Raw genomic sequence first — 20,064 nt, forward strand, 5'->3', positions numbered from 1 at the left:
AATGGCGACTTACCCGTGGACTCCTGCCTACGGTTATTCAACGCAAATTCTGCTAAGGACAAGAATGAGGACCAGTCCTCTTGATTCTCAGCCACAAAGCACCTCAAGTAGGTCTCCAGGTTTTGATTAGTACGCTCCGTCTGACCATTCGACTGCGGATAAAAAGCCAAAGAGAATGAAAGTTGAATGCCAAGCCGAGAGCAGAACGCCCTCCAAAACCTGGAGACAAACTGCGTGCCCCTATCAGAGACCACATCCGAAGGGATACCATGCAATTTCACAATATTATCCACAAAAATCTGCGCAAGAGTCTTAGCGTTAGGCAGACTAGTTAGTGGTATAAAGTGAGCCATTTTACTGAAACGGTCAACTACCACCAAAATCACTGTTCTCCCGGAGGAACTCGGCAGATCCGTAATAAAGTCAATAGACAAATGCGTCCAAGGACGCATAGATAATGGAAGAAGTGAACCAGCGGTCGAGTATGAGCAACCTTTGACCGAGCGCAGGTTTCACAAGCTGTCACGTAATTCTCAATGCTCTTACGTAACCCTGGCCACCAGAACCTCTGGGATACTATATCACAGGTGGACTTACCACCAGGATGTCCAGCGAGAACAGTATTGTGATGTTCCTTGAACACCTGGTATCGCAGGCCCTCAGGAACAAACAACCTCCCTGGGGACAAGAACTAGGAGCCCCCTCCTGGGCTCCCAACACCTCCATCTCCAATTCAGGGTACAGAGCGGAGACCACCACCCCATCCGCCAAAATCGGCGCAGGATCTTCTGAATCACCTCCCCCAGGAAAGCTGCGAGACAAGGCATCTGCCTTGACGTTCTTGACCCCTGGGCGAAAAGGTAACCACAAAATTGAACCTGGTAAAAAACAGTGACGATCTGGCCTGCCTAGGGTTCAGACGCTTGGCAGATTGCAGGTAAGCCAAATTCTTATGGTCAGTATACACCATAACGGGGTGAGACGCCCCCTCCAACCAGTGACGCCATAGCTCAAAGGCCAACTTGATAGCCAACAACTCTCTATCTCCAACATCATAATTCCTCTCGGCGACCGAGAGCTTCTTGGAGAAAAAGGCACACGGGACCCACTTGCCAGGAGATGAACCCTGTGACAGCACCGCTCCAACCCCCACCTCTGATGCATCAACCTCCACTACGAATGGCTGAGACACATCTGGCTGCACCAGAATGGGAGCAGACGCAAAACGCTCCTTAATAGCCAAAAAGGCCTGCAATGCCTCATCTGACCAGACAGAGACATCGGCGCCCTTCTTGGTCAAATCAGTAAGAGGTTTTACTATGGTAGAATAATTCGAAATAAATTTTCTATAATAATTCGTAAACCCCAAGAACCGCATCAAAGCTTTCTGATTCTTTGGTCGGTCCCACTCCAGAACCGCCCGGACCTTTTCGGGGTCCATACGAAAACCAGAATCAGAAAGCATGTATCCCAAGAACGGAAGCTCTTGCACCGCAAACAAACATTTCTCCAATTTGACATATCATTTATTCTCCCGAAGGATCGTTAAAACCTGTCTCACATGATCCTGATGGGTCTTCAGATAAGGAGAATAAATTAAAATGTCATCCAGGTAAACTACTACGAACCTCCCCACCAAGTGATGAAAAATGTCATTGACATAATTAGGTTATGTCTAGTCAACCATGGCAACCCCAAAACTTTAGGAGCTGGCAAATCCTTCATGACAAAACAAGAAATAATTTCAACATGTGAATCACCCACCCTTAAGTGAATCCCATGAACAATGTGAGTAAGGCTCCTTTGAGAAAGAGGGGAAGAATCAATTGCAAAAACACAAATCTCGTTCTCTAAAGTGCAAGTACTTAGTCCTAGGTTTTGAAGGAAAAGAAAGTCAATTAGGTTTACCCCAGCACCACAATCAAGGAATACATCAACAAAAACATTTTTGGGCTCTAGCGCCACCATAGCTGGAAGGAGAAAACGAGAACTGCAGGGAGCTTGCATACCTGCCTGCTCCACCACACTATTCATACTACCAAGTGTGAGGGAAGTTTTTTTTTCTTTTTTCTTTTTCTCTTCCACCTGTGGTTTAACATAAGGACAAGCAAAAATAAAATGACCCCTCTTTCCACAATACTACAAGTCCAGCAATGATACCCTATTAAACAAAAGGATAACTAAAATTTAATGAGAAGAAAAATAATAATAACTAACCTATATAATTACCCAGGTGGGCCCAAAGTTAGCTGGGTGAGCTAAATAGGGGGTAGGGGAAGGTGTCCCTAAAACTACTGCCCTGCTCTTCACCTCTGCCCAGGGACGTCCCCTGGTGGTGGGGACTCCCTGTCCTCGAGCCTAGCCTCACCTCCTGTCTAACCCTGGAATGGTGACAGGTGGTGAATAACTAGTATCAGAGTGGCCCACCAATGGATAACTAACAATTGCACAAAAAGAACAAAAAAGGTGCCCACTGTATACAGCCCTCGTGGCAGTTTGCCAGGAGGTACAGGGTACACCAAGTATATTAAAATTCACACGCGGACAAACAAACGCATACTGATAGAAAAAGATGATAAACCAAAACCCCGACGCGTTTCACCCAACCAGTGGGATCATCAGGGGGTAATAAGGGGTGGGTAAATATAATGATATTCAAATACGGAGCCCAAATATGTCAAATAGGCCCCGTTAGATGCGTAATAAAGAATAGCGTTTAGTAATATTACGTAATATGATCAGACCCGACCTTAATATGAAGGTAAATCGATAAGTCAATGCCGGATGGCAGGGTACATACAGTCACTTGGCAATACACCGGATGGTTCAGGATGATATAATGGACACCCGCTGGAGACGGGCCTCTGTGAAGGAAAGAAGAGACATATGTATGTGCATTTATTGCACTCACTGTGAACGGTGTGTCCTAGTTATTAACAAATACCTTGGTCACAACGGGCAACTTATCGCAGTATAATGAACTGCACAGGTTGGCCACAAAAAGGGCATCAGGAAAAGTCACCCCCTGCCTCACACAGGTCCTATTAGCTTAAATGCAGCTGTAAAACAGAAAAAAATAAAAAAAACACACAGAAAAGCAGATATCGCCATGCGAGTGAGCCAGTCTCGGGATACGACCCCAAGTAAAAAGAAAATGGCAAAAAGATTAAGTCCACCAACCTGAGGAAAAGTTAATGCCAACATCTAGCGACCTTAAGAGATATGGCTCCCACAATGGAGGATTATTAACCGCATAGGACCTAGTGTATAGTGAGAGTATTGGATATTACTCAAACTTTTGGACCAGATATGTAGAATAGAAAGAGAGAAGTGCCAAGGGCTGTACTCACATGCAGTGACCATCCAGCTTGGGTCAGTCTGATACAGGGTCTGATAATCCTAGTACTAACGGTCCCCCCCACTTTAAATAGCCCTCCTTCCATTTAGGCACACATTAGGAGCAGCTGTTTAGGAGCTGCCTCCTAAACCACCAACCGGCCGTCGGCGTGCATTTGCGTTCCAGCGTGGAACGCACGCCGGGACGGGTACTTCCGGGTTGAAGCCAGGGCGGATATCCGGTCAGTGGAGCGCATCGCTTTCCCCTATGAGCCGCACATCCTGCGCTCAATACATGGGAGAGGAGGCGCCTAGGTGTGTGGTAGGGGTGTATGCGGCAAAACTCCTTAGGGTCACAGTGGATCCCATATTTAACCCATTATGGGGCGGAAGATGCCCCTCCATAGACATAAAAATAAAATTAAATAAAGCTAATGGAGGGATTTAAATACAAATATAGGAGGGAAAGAAGGACATGGAAGGGGAAGGGGGGGGACTTGTTTGTTAGTAAATACAAGTGTTAAATAAGAAAGTAGAATAATTAAAGTTCTCAGATGTGTGTAGCCATTACCCAATAACGGGATGGCATAGTCATACATATGGACAGATATAAGGTCCATGCATCAATGATAATACATTCGGGTACTTTACGCACCCAGGCTGAGTTACGGAACATTACATTTAAAACTGATGGCCAAACATGCTAAAGGGACCCCCAGACAGGGAACCCCACAGCGCCGGGCCAGAGGGCCAACTGCAGGCAGACAGAATAAATGTTTATAAAAGTCAATGAGTATCATGGAGAAAAATGGGTGACCATGAGGAAGGAGCCACTGCAATATGAAACTCATAAAAAGCACGAAAACGTGAGTCGCTCGTTTAGGCCATGGGGGGAGTGTGATCGGAACCTATGGATCCACTCACTTTCTTTTTGCAAGATTCGCCTATCCCAGTCACTGCCCCGTGGGGAGGGAGGCACTAATTCAAGGACAGTGAAGATGAGAGCTGAGGGGTCACCCCCGTGGCACTCATTGACATGGGTAGCCACGGGTGTTGGCTCCTTTTTAATCACGTCATTTATATGCTCCAGAATTCTTCTCCTGAACTCCCGTATGGTCTTCCCCACATAGTCCTTCGGGCATGGACATTGGCACAAGTAGACCAGTCCTTTTGATACACAGTTAGTGAAATTACGAACCTGGTAGGTATGACCCGTGGCAGAGCAAGTGATTGTCTTCGCGGTAGACACAAATTGACAAGCCTTGCATCTACCACATTTAAAGACCCCCACGGGTTTGCGGTCTAACCATGTGCCACTCTTAATAGTAACATAGTTTGTGCACTTTCCTAAAGTCTCTACTATCAGAATGGCAAGAAACCTGACCCAACTGCATGGGTTCCTCCGCTACCCCAGAGTTACCTGTAACATCACCCGGGGAGGCAGTAGAGATGAAACCACTCACAGAAGGGATCCCTTGCGCGGAGGGAGCCCTACACCTCTCTCTGATACGTCTATCTAGCCGTTCTGCTAAAGACATGGCGTTCTCCAAAGAGTCTGGGTATTCATGAAAAGCAAGGGCATTCTTCAATCTTTCCGATAACCCCTGACAAAACTGACTACATAACGCGGAATCATTCCACTCTGATTCAGTAGCCCATCTCCTAAACTCAACACAGTAAGCCTCTGCAGTATGTTCCCCCTGAAACAAATTACGTAATTTCGACTCTGCCATCGAGACCCGATCTGGGTCATCGTAGATTAATCCCAGAGCCTTAAAAAATTCCTCCACCGACCGGAGGGCAAGAGAACCAGGTGGCAGAGAAAAGGCCCAGGATTGCGCGTCCCCTTTAAGCAGAGAAATAATTATACTTATCCTCTGAGTCTCATCACCTGACGACGATGGACGCAGCCGAAAGTACAATTTGCAGGACTCTCTAAAACGGATAAAGTCACCCGTACCCCCTGAAAATCGATCAGGAAGAGCCACTTTAGGCTCCAAACAAATTTGACCTGCACCAGATGCCAGAGCATTCTGACACCGCGTGACCGAACCACGCAGCTCCGCAACCTCTAGGGATAGCCCCTGCATACGGTAAACTAACGCTTTAATTGATGCCATCACAAAACCGCTGAGCAATGACAGTCAAAGTTAGGGCGGATTATAATGTCATGGCGGCCGTGCACTCAGACTAACAGATAAACCACCAACCAGGCTCTGGGCGAGAGACAGGGGGAAGGGTCACCTCCTAGCTAATCCCTGACCTCTTTCCCTGCACTGCTCAGCCCACATGCAGACCTTAAAGGTAGATATGATGTGTCCCCGTGCCTTGGCTGACAAAACCCTAAATTCCCTGAGATGGTACAGAGGGGAAATAGGAGCAGCCTGCTCGCACAGAACCTGGATGGTAGAGATGACACAAAACAACCAAACTAAAAATCACACTTATCTTTCTGAGCTGGAACAGACAACCTTCCTTCCTAGCTTCCAAGACCACAATGATTTGTATAATCCGCTCAGAGCACTGGGATGGTTTGCTATTTAAACTAATGACCCCACCCAGTGCACCTGATGAGGCGGATCCAGCACGGCTCCAAAACAAACACTAAACTCGTGCTGCTATCCTGGCCGACCTCCGCACATCGTCAGAGTGGGGCATGACAATATGTGAGCCTTATTAAATAAATAGTTAATCCACAAAAATGATATATAAGACCATTGAAACTGTAATGTTTAATATATCAATCTGAAACCCATTACCCAAACTATGATTGGATTGCGCTGCCAATCAATCACCCTGATAGTTCAAAGATACAAAAATAAAGGTAGAAACAAGATATACATGCCTCTGATTGGATAGACTGTCTTAAGGGAGGCCTTGGCGCGCTAGTTAAAGGGGTCAGTGCATCTGTGTATCTGCATGTCCACAGCATAAGGCATCTACAGGGGTGGCACGCTTCTGGTGTTTGGAGGTCATTTGTACCTACCATCAATTTTCACCTGTTCACATGGGTCAAGGATTTACACCTGTTCGTTAGAAAGCTCAAGTGGCATAAATTCTTTAGTAACACTGATAAGCAATCCTGTGATAAACTTGGTATCAGTCTGGAGGATTTCCCTGATCTACAGGTCCTTATGAACCTCTGGGAGGAAGGATCACGAAAATTAGGTGAAGGTCCATTCACAAACTTTAAGAACAAAAGTACACCTATGCCCCTCCCCCCCCACACTAACTACGAATATATTGATATATTCCTTTGTCTTGTAGTCTCTGACCTTAGAGGCCTGGAGAAAGACAAATCCATCATTATTAAGCCATCAGATAAAGGGGGTAATCTGGTAATCCTTGATCATAACCAATATCAAAAAATGTGTTTGGATTTGCTCGAGGATCCTGAAGGGTATCGTAAATTGTCTTCTGACCCTACCAATAGGTTAATGGTGAAACTTAAGGCGATTCTAGAGTTATCAATAAGGCAGAATTTGATTTTCTATTACCTTCTAAGCCATGTATAGCTACATTTTATAGTCTCCCAAAGGTCAACAAGGGTGTTAGTCCACTGAAGGGTCGGCCAATAGCAGGTGTCAACTATCTTACTCAAAATTGTGGGATCAGACAGCCGCAGCAGCAAGCCATGCGCGCTCCCAAGATGGCACCCCCGCTAAAAGATTTGAATCATTCACTCCCTGAGAATCGAGCGGAGAGCCCCGACACAGCTTAGCAGACCTCCTCCATCTGTCATGAGGTGAGCGATCCAGCTATACTTACCAGGCATTACCTTGATGAGGCTCTCCAGAAAGCTTTATCCCCTATTGCTGCAGACCTTACAGTTATTAAATCAGAGGTGCGCCATATTGGAGAGGGAGTTGAAACCCTGAAGCACAACCAGGACTCTTTGCTCACATTTAACTTGGCTGTCAGAACCACCCTGGACACGCATCGTACAGCGATCAATAACTCCTTACTGCTTCTGGAAGACCAGGAGAACAGGAGTCGCAGAAGGAACATAAGAATTAGAAATTTCCCTGAAGCAGCAGATAAAGAGGACTTAATCGCACTTATGCAGGAGCTGTTCTCGATTTTACTGAGCCCAAGTCGAGCAGAGCTTGTTGTAATTAAAAGAGTTCATAGGGCATTATGCCCTAAACCTCTCCCTTCTGACAACCCTAGAGATATAATATGCGGCCTATTAAGCTTCTTTGACACCGAAGCTATACTGCAAAAATCTAGAGCCATGGGTGAAGTTCAGTTATTGGGATCCAAAATTCAGATCTACCAAGACCTCGCCTCCTCAGCCCTCCCTGAAAAGGAGGATTTTGAAGCCCCTTACAGACCTCCTGCGTTCTTCTAAGATCATATATTGTTGACTTTTTCCCTTTGGCCTCCTTATCACTTCTGGAAACAGACGTTTCACCATCCGCTCCCCAGAGGACTTACAACACATATGGGAACCTCTGAATTTGGAGCCGTTGGAACTGTCGTCCTGGATGCCTATACCCCTGGAAGAAGATCTCCCTCCCTTACAAGTGCCACCCGTATGGTCCAAAGTGCGGAAGCAAAAGAACAGAAGATGCAATGGTTCCTCTCAGATGGATTCCAATGACTGAATATGGTCCTTTCCTTCAGGGATGATATCCTCTAATTGCATTTCTCTCAGATTTCTCTTGTATTTTTACTCTATAATGCAAGCTCTTCTCTGCTATGGGAGTGATTGCTCTCTTTTTCTCTCCCTCACCATCTCCCTCTTTCTTTTCCCCTCTTTTTTCTTAAACCTCCCTTTCCACTCTCCTACAAACACGAGAGCTTTATGGTTTTCTGTTAATTTGCTAACTTCAGTATGTTCTTAGTCAGGTTAGTTCATTTGCTTCATCATACGCCCATCGGGATTTATCAATGGAAGCTTGGGAAGATCAGGCAACACACGTTAGTGTACTCCCCCACTCAGTTAACTCTAAGTGGAGTTCTATTGACTCCTTGCGGAGCCTTCTTACATTCTAGCTGGCTGAATATGTTCTTTTCAGTTAATTTTTTGTTCTTACTGTTAGATCATAGGAATATGGCTTCCTTTAACGTGAACGGATGCAATAGCCCTATTAAAAGTATTTTTTTCAGATTCTGAAAAAAGAAAGGATACAAATAGTAATGTTACAGGAGACACATTAAAAAAAAAAAGGCCATATACCAAATCTTTCACACTCTTTATTTCAAACATGGTAACATTCCTGTTATGACCTTACCTCAACTAGGGGTGTCAGTATTGGGATGCATAAAAGTGTGCCCTTTTCTTCCTTGGCGGAGGTTGCGGATCCCGAGGGGAGGTATTTACTTTTAAAAGGTAAGTTAGGAGGTGTAGAGATCACACTATGCAATCGATACGCTCCTTAAAACAGCACATCTAAATGGTTAAACAGGACTATTGGTTAGAGGAGGTGATTTCCACTTGGTCCTTAACCCTCTTTTGGATTCATCCACTCGTAGGTCCGCGATCTCCTACAGGGGACAAAGAAGCGTGCAGAGTAGAATTAAAGGCATGGGGCTGAGTGAGGTTTGGCGGGCTTTACATGCGGATAAAAGGGATTATTCCTTTTATTCCCACCTACATAAGTCTTATCAGCGACTAGATTACTTCCTCATATCTGATAGACTTTTAACACAGGTGAATAGAGTGGAGGTCCATTGTATAACGGTGTCGGACCATGCTCCTGTGACCCTCTCCCTAACCATTCCTAATGTTTCTGGTAAGGAATGGACTTGGACACTTAACCCCACGCTCTTAGATACCCAGTCACATATTAATGCTTTATCTAGTAAACTGCTAAATTACTTTACTCTTAATGCCGTATCAGACGCATCTCCAGCTTCTATATGGGAAGCACATAAGTCTGTCATACGGGGTGAATTTATAGCCCTGGGTTCTCATTTAAAGAAAATGCGTTCGGAATGATTAACTACTTTATTGTCCCAGATAGCTCAATTGGAGCAGGCTCATAAGAGATCCCTGGCAGTTAAAGAACATGATGCTCTGCTAATCCTTAGAGCGGATCTGAAAGCATTACTAAATATAAAAGCAGCTAAAGCCTATTTTAAGGTTAAGCATAACAAATATGCCCATGGTAATAAGGGGAATAGAATGATGTCTGCACTTATCAAAAAACTCTATGAACAATCCTATATTAACCCCTTCCCGCATCCTCACGTACATGTACATGAGCGAATGCGGCTCTCTGATGCCGGCGGATTAACCCTTTCACGTGCGGGTTATACAGAGGGAGGGGGCGCCCTCTGACTCCATCGCCCCCCCCCCCCCCGCGCTGGGCTGGCAGGGGGTTGATAGTTGCCATGGCAGCCCCGATGCCTTACACAGGCATTGGAACTGCCAGCTTACGGAAGCCCAGGAGATCCAGCCTGAGTGCTGGGTCTCCTAGGCAACTGTCAGCCTCTCACTGTGTGAGAGGCTGACAGTTCAATTCAGTACAATACAGAATGTACAGATGAACACCGTAAAAAAAAAAAGTGTAAAAAAGCCAATTTTTGTCACCTTACATCACAAACAGTGTAATACCAAGCGATCAAAAAGTCTTATGCACCCAAAAATCATACCAATCAGACCATCTCATCCAGCAAAAACTGAGACCCTACTTAAGACAATCGCCCAAAAAATAAAAAAAACTATGGCTCTCAGAATATGGAGACACTAAAACATGATTTTTTTTAGTTTAAAAAATGTTACTGTTTAAAACTTTAATAAATAAAACAGTATACATATTAGGTATCGCCACGTCCGTAATCACGTGCTGAATAACAATATAACATGACCTAACCCCTCAGGTGAACACTGTAAAAAAATAAATATGTATCCGTGGATCCGTAAAAATCATACGGACGTCTGAATGGAGCCTTACAGGGGGGTGATCAATGACAGGGGGGTGATCGGGGAGTCTATATGGGTGATCACCCCCCTGTCATTGATCACCCCCCTGTTATGTAGAACAATAAATGTAGAGAAAAATTTATATATGGATGTCGTTTTTTTTGAAAAATTTTACAACTGAAAATGAAAAATTTCATTTTTTTGCAAAAAAATCGTTAAATTTCGATTAATAACAAAAAAAGTAAAAATGTCAGCAGCAATGAAATACCACCAAATGAAAACTCTATTAGTGAGAAGAAAAGGAGGTAAAATTCATTTGGGTGGTAAGTTGCATGACCGAGTAATAAACGGTGAAAGTAGTGTAGTGCAGAAGTGTAAAAAGTGGCCTGGTCATTAACGGTGTTTCAGCTAGGGGGGCTGAGGTGGTTAAAATTGAAAATCTGCCCAAAAAGTGAAATTTTGAAAATTCATCTCCATTTTATTTTAATTCTTGTGGAACACCTAAAGGGTTAACAAAGTTTGGAAAATCAGTTTTGAATACCTTGAGGGGTGTAGTTTCTAAAATGGGGTCATTTTGGGGTGGTTTCTATTATGTAAGCCTCACAAAGTGACTTCAGACCTGAACTGGTCCTTAAAAAGTGGGTTTGGGAAATTTTCTGAAAAATTTCAAGATTTGCTTCTAAACTTCTAAGCCTTCTAACGTCCCCAAAAAATAAAATGGTATTTACAAGATAATCCAGCCTTACAGGGGGGTGATCAATGACAGGGGGGTGATCGGGGAGTCTATATGGGTGATCACCCCCCTGTCATTGATCACCCCCCTGTAAGGCTCCATTCAGACATTTTTTTGGCCCAAGTTAGCGGAAATTTTTTTTTTTTTTTTTTCTTTCTTACAAAGTCTCATATTCCACTAACTTGTGTCAAAAAATAAAATCTCACATGAACTCACCATACCCCTCACGGAATCCAAATGCGTAACATTTTTTAGACATTTATATTCCAGACTTCTTCTCACGCTTTAGGGCCCCTGAAATGCCAGGGCAGTATAAATACCCCACATGTGACCCCATTTCGGAAAGAAGACACCCCAAGGTATTCCGTGAGGGGCATATTGAGTCCATGAAAGATTGAAATTTTTGTCCCAAGTTAGCGGAAAGGGAGACTTTGTGATAAAATACCAAAAAAAACAATTTCCGCTAACTTGTGCCAAAAAAAGAAATTCTATGAACTCGCCATGCCCCTCATTGAATACCTTGGGGTGTCTTCTTTTCAAAATGGGGTCACATGTGGGGTATTTATACTGCCCTGGCATTTTAGGGGCCCGAAAGCGTGAGAAGAAGTTTGGGATCCAAATGTCTAAAAATGCCCTCATAAAAGGAATTTGGGCCCCTTTGCCCACCTAGGCTGCAACAAAGTGTCACACATGTGGTATCTCCGTACTCAGGTGAAGTTGGGCAATGTGTTTTGGGGTGTCATTTTACATATACCCATGCTGGGTGAGATAAATATCTTGGTCAAATGTCACCTTTGTATAAAAAAATTGGAAAAGTTGTCTTTTGCAGAGATATTTCTCTCACCCAGCAAGGTTATATGTAAAAAGACACCCCAAAACACATTGCCCAACTTCTCCTAAGTATGGCGATACCAGATGTGTGACACTTTTTTTCCTGCCTAGGTGGGCAAAGGGGCCCACATTCCAAAGAGCACCTTTAGGATTTCACAGGTCATTTTTTACACATTTTGATTTCAAACTACTTTGCACGCATTTGGGCCCCTAAAATGCCAGGACAGTATAACTACCCCACAAGTGACCCGATTTTGGAAAGACACCCCAAGGTATTTCATGATGGGCATAGTGAGTTCATGGAAGTTTTTATTTTTTGTCACAAGTTAGTGGAATATGAGACTTTGTAAGGAAAAATAAAATAAAATCATCATTTTCCGCTAACTTGTGATAAAAAATAAAAAGTTCTATGAACTCACTATGCCAATCAGCGAATACCTTAGGGTGTCTACTTTCCGAAATGGGGTCACTTGTGGGGTGTTTGTACTGTCTGGCCATTGTAGAACCTCAGGAAACATGACAGGTGCTCAGAAAGTCAGAGCTGCTTCAAAAAGCGGAAATTCACATTTTTGTACCATAGTTTGTAAACGCTATAACTTTTACCCAAACCATTTTTTTTTTTTTACCCAAACATTTTTTTTAATCAAAGACATGTAGAACAATAAATGTAGAGAAAAATTTATATATGGATGTCGTTTTTTTTGAAAAATTTTACAACTGAAAATGAAAAATTTCATTTTTTTGCAAAAAAATCGTTAAATTTCGATTAATAACAAAAAAAGTAAAAATGTCAGCAGCAATGAAATACCACCAAATGAAAACTCTATTAGTGAGAAGAAAAGGAGGTAAAATTCATTTGGGTGGTAAGTTGCATGACCGAGTAATAAACGGTGAAAGTAGTGTAGTGCAGAAGTGTAAAAAGTGGCCTGGTCATTAACGGTGTTTCAGCTAGGGGGGCTGAGGTGGTTAAAATTGAAAATCTGCCCAAAAAGTGAAATTTTGAAAATTCATCTCCATTTTATTTTAATTCTTGTGGAACACCTAAAGGGTTAACAAAGTTTGGAAAATCAGTTTTGAATACCTTGAGGGGTGTAGTTTCTAAAATGGGGTCATTTTGGGGTGGTTTCTATTATGTAAGCCTCACAAAGTGACTTCAGACCTGAACTGGTCCTTAAAAAGTGGGTTTGGGAAATTTTCTGAAAAATTTCAAGATTTGCTTCTAAACTTCTAAGCCTTCTAACGTCCCCAAAAAATAAAATGGTATTTACAAGATAATCCAACCATGAGGTAGACATATGGGAAATGTAAAGTAATAACTATTTTTTGAGGGATTACTGTATATTATAAAAGTAGAGAAATTGAAATTTGGTATTTTTTTATAAATAAAAATGACATTTTTTGACTCAACTTTACCACTGTCATGAAGTACAATATGTGACGAGAAAACAATCTCAGAATGGCCTGGAAAGTAATCCTATTTCCTATCTCCCTCCTGAATACAGATACAAAACTTTGGGCAAAATTACTGGTATACAGAATTGCTCCTTTTCTGCATGACCTTATCATCCCTGAGCCCGGTTTTGTGGGGGGGGGGGGGGGGGTTGACAGCACCTTTATCTATATGCTTTACGCACCAACAACCGCCTCACTTTACTAGGAACAGATGCAGAAAAAGCACTTGATAGAGTCGACTGGTTTATGGAGGCTACTTTGTACAAATTTGGCTTTCCACCTAAGTTTGTTGGGGCGGTGCTGTCCCTGTACTCTGCTCCGCACGCAATGGTTCGAGTCAACAGAATCCTTTCCCCATATTTCAATATTACAAATGGCACCCGCCAAGGATGTCCACTATCCCCTACCATTTTTATGCTTTGCCTTGAAACCCTTATTCAGGATATCAGACAAAATTATAACATTAAAGGGGTTAAAATAGGTTCTTTGCACCATTCAGTGGCAGAGTTTGCTGACGACATGTTGCTGATCTTATCTGACCCAGAAACAGCCTTCCCAGAGATCCTAAACCTACTGGATGAATTTGGACAATTGTCCAACTTCAAAATTAACCTCTTCAAATGCTCAGCCATGGGAGTTAATATGCCAACTAAGATCATATCTACATTGTCATGGACATATCCCTTCATTTGGGTTACCTCCCACATTAAATATATTGGTGTTAATATCACAAGTGATCCCAAACAACTATTCCAACTAAACTATCCTGCCCTACTTTCCAACATTCGAAAACAGTTCTCTGGCCTAATGATCCCTTACCTATCATGGATAGGCAGGAAAAACTTATTAAAAACATATGTCCTTCCTAAATTGCTTTACTTATTGCAAACTCTACCAATTTCCCTATCAAAATCATACCTATTACAAATACGCAAACTTTTCTCAACATTTATTTGGAAACAAATCAAACCACGCGTGTCTTATAAATATCTATCCCAACCAACTTCCAGAGGGGGGTTTAGACTGCCAGTGTAACAGGACGCCGAAGGCACACTCGGTCTCCCATCAGCCACAGACCTGCTGCTTAGCTTCAGGAGCGAGGATCTGTGTTTGGCCTCGTTCCCAGGGCGGCTTTGCTAGCTGGGAGGCTCCCTGCATCTAGGTCTGCCTTGAGCGCCGAGCTGATCACTCGGTGCTCGACTTGTCTGTCTGTCGGTCATGTGACGCTGGCCACATCACATGACCCTCACTCCCCACTATAAATACAGGCGGCCTGCTGGCTACAGGTTGCCTGTGATTTTCGTCCTATAGGCTGTGTACTTTATTGTTATTAAGCTACCTCTGGAATTGAACCGCGATCCGCCTCTTGACACCTCTTCTGCCTGCTCCCTGTACCTTGACGCTACCTCTCGGATTTTGACCTCGGCTTGTTTACGGATTTGTCTTTGCCACTTCCCTTGTTCTGACGTGACCTCCTGGACTGACCTCGGCTAGTTGACCCACCTTGCCTTCTGTTTTTGTTCTACCTCTTGTCCACTTATTGTAACTTCTCAGTGGCTGTCCTCTTCCCTGCTGTCTCTTTCTCTCTGCTTGCACTTAGTAGGTTAGGGACTGTCGCCCAGTTGCGCTCCATCACCTAGGGCGGCTGGTGCAAGTAGGCAGGGACAGGGGACCGGGTGGCAGCTCAGGGGGTGCACCTCCGCTCTATCTTGATTCCCGTGACTCGTCCAAAATGGTTAGTTTATGGAAAATTCCCTCTCCTACTGACACCTTCAGTTGCAGAACAAATTCTACATACTCAGGGGTTCATAACGCTTGGAACACTCTGTCTTCTCTTTTAAAACTACCACGGGGCCCTTCTCCCTTTATGCCTATGAGATTGGTCCCTTATTAATTACAAGAAGATTATAAGAATGATCTCAATATGTGGGCAGTTTTCGGGAACCTTGTGGTGGGTGACGTCTTGAAAGGTAACACTATTAGTTTTCGGTTTTTACAGGAATCACACAATGCTACTACCGTAAGTGGTCCCACTTTTATTATTTACATTTCAGCTTAATATGTAAAAAAAACGTAGACATAGCAGCACAGAAGGATTATGTTCCCTCATGGCATGATGCGATGCAATCCCCTAGACCTAGACGCAGACTGATATCCATCTTTTATAGTAAACGCTTTGAGTCTAAGTTGCCAGCAAAACCATTTTTTATTCAACAATGTGAACTAGAGCTTGAGACGGTCTCAGGAAATCAACGGGGAGGAGCATCCCGTTGTCCTCCTCAGCCGTAAGCTCACTCCAGCTGAGACCCAGTATAGTATAGTGGAGAGAGAGAGTGCCTGGCTATCAAGTGGGGACCAGAATCTTTCCGCTATTATTTATTGGGGAGAAAATTCTGCCTGGTGACTGACCACTCCGCTCTCAAGTGGATGAGCCAGGGCAAGGACTGAAATGCCAGGGTCACCTGATGGTTTCCCTCCCTACAATACTTTAAGTTTTCGGTGGAACAGAGGGCAGGCCGGTTATAGGGAAATGCGGATGCCCTGTCCCGGGTATACTGTCTGACGTGTGTTCACCCCCTCAGGGTTGAACAAAGAAGGGGGGTATGTGACACAGGGACAGGTTTGGTCTGGGAAAACAGGTATTTTCCTACCAGCATGTGCTACTGGGCTGATTTACAGCCAGGTGAGGTCAAATACCGGACCAAAATTTAAATGCCGGTCCAGGTTTTGGAAGCACCTGGCTGTCCTTAAATAGGTATCTGTGTTGAGATCTGGGAACCTTGTGTCTGGATGAAGGCTTTGTCACGGCTGAGGATGGGGAAAACCTTCAGCCGTGCAATGCCAAAAGATGTTATTGGCTGCTCGGCCAGGATGACAGAATTAGAGAGCAGGTCATCTCCTATCGCGTCCCTAACCTGACCCTGACTCCTAACCATATGAGCCAACCCTGAAGGTGGGAGGACTCATACACTGGAACATAATAGTCCCTGCTAGCCCTCAGGGTGGCTCTGAACTAGGAGCAGGGTAAGACGACCTGTTCCTCCTAGGCACGGAGGAATAGGAGTCTCACTGGCCAAGCTGCAAGGAAAAGGGGTACAAAAACAGACCTATGGATATGGCAGGTGAACTGCACTAGTTCCACCTACCTGTATTTACAGAAGCCTATACAGGCAATGAAAACCTATCTTGGCCCGGGTAAAATTAATACTTCACTTTTATTAGATACATTGTTAAAAAGTGTCACTATACATTGTGAATCACATTTGAAGAAAGCACACAGACAAAAACACACAAAATAACTACTGTGGTGTTAAAAACACAGTTGTGGCTCACTGCAAAAAATACTGTATGTCATCACATAGAGGCGATATATTGGGTCGCTGGCTCTAAAGTTGAGGACAGCAGTATCAATTCTGTATATCGACAAGAAATGATATTGATTTGGGATACTAATGAATCCACTACTTTGCCAGCATGCAGGCCTCTTGACAAATACGCCCTGGACTAAAAGGTGGATGAACCTAGTAGTACCAAAGAAATAGCTGTGACCAAGACACACTCGCTACTTATCCATTAGCAAGATATATGACCGCATGTTAGCGTGTTCATGACTACACCAATTGTTTAGTACCCATAGGCAACAAATCGACGATTTGTGACACACCAGATGTATCGGGGGATTTATTGCATCCACCCACTATACAAATAGGCTTGTTCTAAACAAACCAAAAAACTACTTGGTGTCAATTGGGTATATTCTAACGTCCCAAAAACCCTGCTACCAACGGATCTGGTTAGCAGCACAGAAGGTGGCAATTGACTAATGCTACCCTCTGTTGAGGAGGATTTATTGCATCTACCTTCAACAGACTTGGGACTTTATCATGGTGCAGTTTCACACTAACCAGAGGCGATCGCTTCTGTGCTGCTAACCAGATCCGTTGGTAGCAGGGTTTTTGGGACGTTAGAATATACCCAATTGACACCAAGTAGTTTTTTGGTTTGTTTAGAACAAGCCTATTTGTATAGTGGGTGGATGCAATAAATCCCCCGATACATCTGGTGTGTCACAAATCGTCGATTTGTTGCCTATGGGTACTAAACAATTGGTGTAGTCATGAACACGCTAACATGCGGTCATATATCTTGCTAATGGATAAGTAGCGAGTGTGTCTTGGTCACAGCTATTTCTTTGGTACTACTAGGTTCATCCACCTTTTAGTCCAGGGCGTATTTGTCAAGAGGCCTGCATGCTGGCAAAGTAGTGGATTCATTAGTATCCCAAATCAATATCATTTCTTGTCGATATACAGAATTGATACTGCTGTCCTCAACTTTAGAGCCAGCGACCCAATATATCGCCTCTATGTGATGACATACAGTATTTTTTGCAGTGAGCCACAACTGTGTTTTTAACACCACAGTAGTTATTTTGTGTGTTTTTGTCTGTGTGCTTTCTTCAAATGTGATTCACAATGTATAGTGACACTTTTTAACAATGTATCTAATAAAAGTGAAGTATTAATTTTACCCGGGCCAAGATAGGTTTTCATTGCCTGTATAGGCTTCTGTAAATACGTGTTTAATTAACCTTGCCCAGGTTGGTCCTGTAATTATGGAGTTCCACCTACCTGCCACAGCCTTGCTGACTGGATCCCTGTGCTGACACGCTGATGTCCACACCATACTTAAATGGACACAGCCAACACACATACATACACAGGAACCCAGATCCATAGCTGCATTAAATAACAAAAGGAATGCATCAACTGAACATATAAACATCTATGACCACAAGGGTGGCCCTCACTGGCAGATGGTATAAAGTAGGAGGACGACTCCAGCAGACCATGGCTGAAGTACCCCTCTGACTACTGCTCTCAGCAGGGGCTATATAGGCCCAAGTAGCCACACAGACACACCCAGTGTTCACACACACAGAAGGGAATTTGCAACACGCCAGACCTGCAGGGTATAGCGAAGTGAGGTCACGGTTATGGGCAATCGAGGGTTACTCACTGTATTGGAGAACCCTGGGCAGGCGCGTGGCAGTGAAGGAGAGGTAGACACGGTTCCTCTGGGGCACACTCTGTATATAGGGACCAGGCCTGATGGTGGATGAGGTGCCCTGGATGTTACGGGTATTTTGAGTGCCTGGGGCAAGGTCCCTGTTGGATTCGTGACGCCAGTGCCTTTGGACGGTGGCACACCGGTTGGTAGTTGGAATGATGGAGGTACACAAGTAAAATAGTGAACCAAACGTAATTTTACTGAACAATCCAACTTTGTACAGCAGGTGGTAACACAGTCTTTCAATCACAGTTCCACAAATAGGCTTATTTCCAAAATGGCAGGTATTAATTATGCAAGATACGCAGAGGGTAAATTCACAAGCACTCAGAAACAGGTTGTACCTTTCCTCAGAATTAGTGTACGCTGTTCTTTCTAGAACTCCTGTCTGGCTTACTATCCCAAGGCCCGGATGCCTAAAGGGTGGCTTAAATCCTTGGTTACTCTATCTTCCTCTGGTATTAATTAAATCCTTGCTTTCCTTTCTATTTGCATCTGCCCATCAGGGTTACTTATCTTTCCCTGGAGTTTCCTCACTTGGCTGTTGATTGACTGTGGGTTTCTCCCAGGAGGTTGGGTTCTGCAACTGGGGTATCTTCAGAGCTAACTAAGGCTCTCTTGGCTTCAGGCAGGCTGTATCTCCTCACTAGCCTCCTGGACATCACTAGCAGCCAGGGCTATCAAGCTGCATGTCAGGAGCAGGCTTTCTATCCTCTGTCTTCTCAGACTCCTGACTCTGCACACACTGCATTGCACTAACTCTCCCTGTCTGGGCCTGGACATTTATACTAGGGGCTCCCTATCTCCCTCTAGTGTCTGGGATGTCTAACTACACCCAACTAGGCCTGCTATTGCATCATACAGGGCTACATTGCATGTAAAACACATTAGAACATACATTAAATGCACAATTAAATAAGAAATTTCTGTCCCTTGTGAGTAGGAGTAACGAGCACACCAATTGACCCTTGTGTAGTGCCCACCCCTACCTAGTGGGACACTACATACCCCCACGCTATAACGTTGCCCGTCCTCGGCGCAACATGGAGGAGGCCCTGCCCAGCTGGATACTGCACCTGTAATAGGAAAACAATGCAAAGCAGGAAAACACATCTACATTTGCGAAATATACATTATATGCATATATCAGGCAGTTCCACTGGCTTAGGAACAAGTAATGGTGAAAAGGGGCGTCGTTCTCTTCTCTCAGGATAACACAATGGGAACAGGGGCGCTGACCTGGCACAGCGTAACAATAAATACCAGGATAGTCCATAATAATACTTTCAAGTGCAAATTGTCCATATTAGAACAGTTGTAGTCCATGGAAAATGTAAAAACATTAAATAACAATTCTTGGAGGGTCAAAGAACAAACATGAGTCCGTACCCAGGCTCTTTTCTTGTAAAATTGTTCAGTAAAAGTGACAGATAAGTAAGGGCACAAGTACAAGGATCACAGAGGCTCTCATATGGTGGAGTCCATCTCTGGGCACATTTCTTTAAAGTAGTAGCAAAATCTCAGAGGCTCTGGTGCATTAGAGTCTATCCCTGGGCACAATCCTTGGAACTTAAGTTGCATAATAAAATAGCAGCACATAAAATAGTCCACATTATTCAAATGGCATATATAACACAAGTGCTGTAATACCCGTAATCAACCTGAAAAGGGGGTGAAAGGGTTAAAGATGCAACATATGAAAATAGGCACAACTGGGTTTTCACTCTGAGAAAGCAGGCAGGAGGTCCTGTAAACAAGATGGCCTTGCTGC

The sequence above is a fragment of the Bufo gargarizans genome, chromosome 10, assembly GCF_014858855.1.
Source record: "Bufo gargarizans isolate SCDJY-AF-19 chromosome 10, ASM1485885v1, whole genome shotgun sequence".
NCBI classification, from domain to species: Eukaryota; Metazoa; Chordata; class Amphibia; order Anura; family Bufonidae; genus Bufo; species Bufo gargarizans.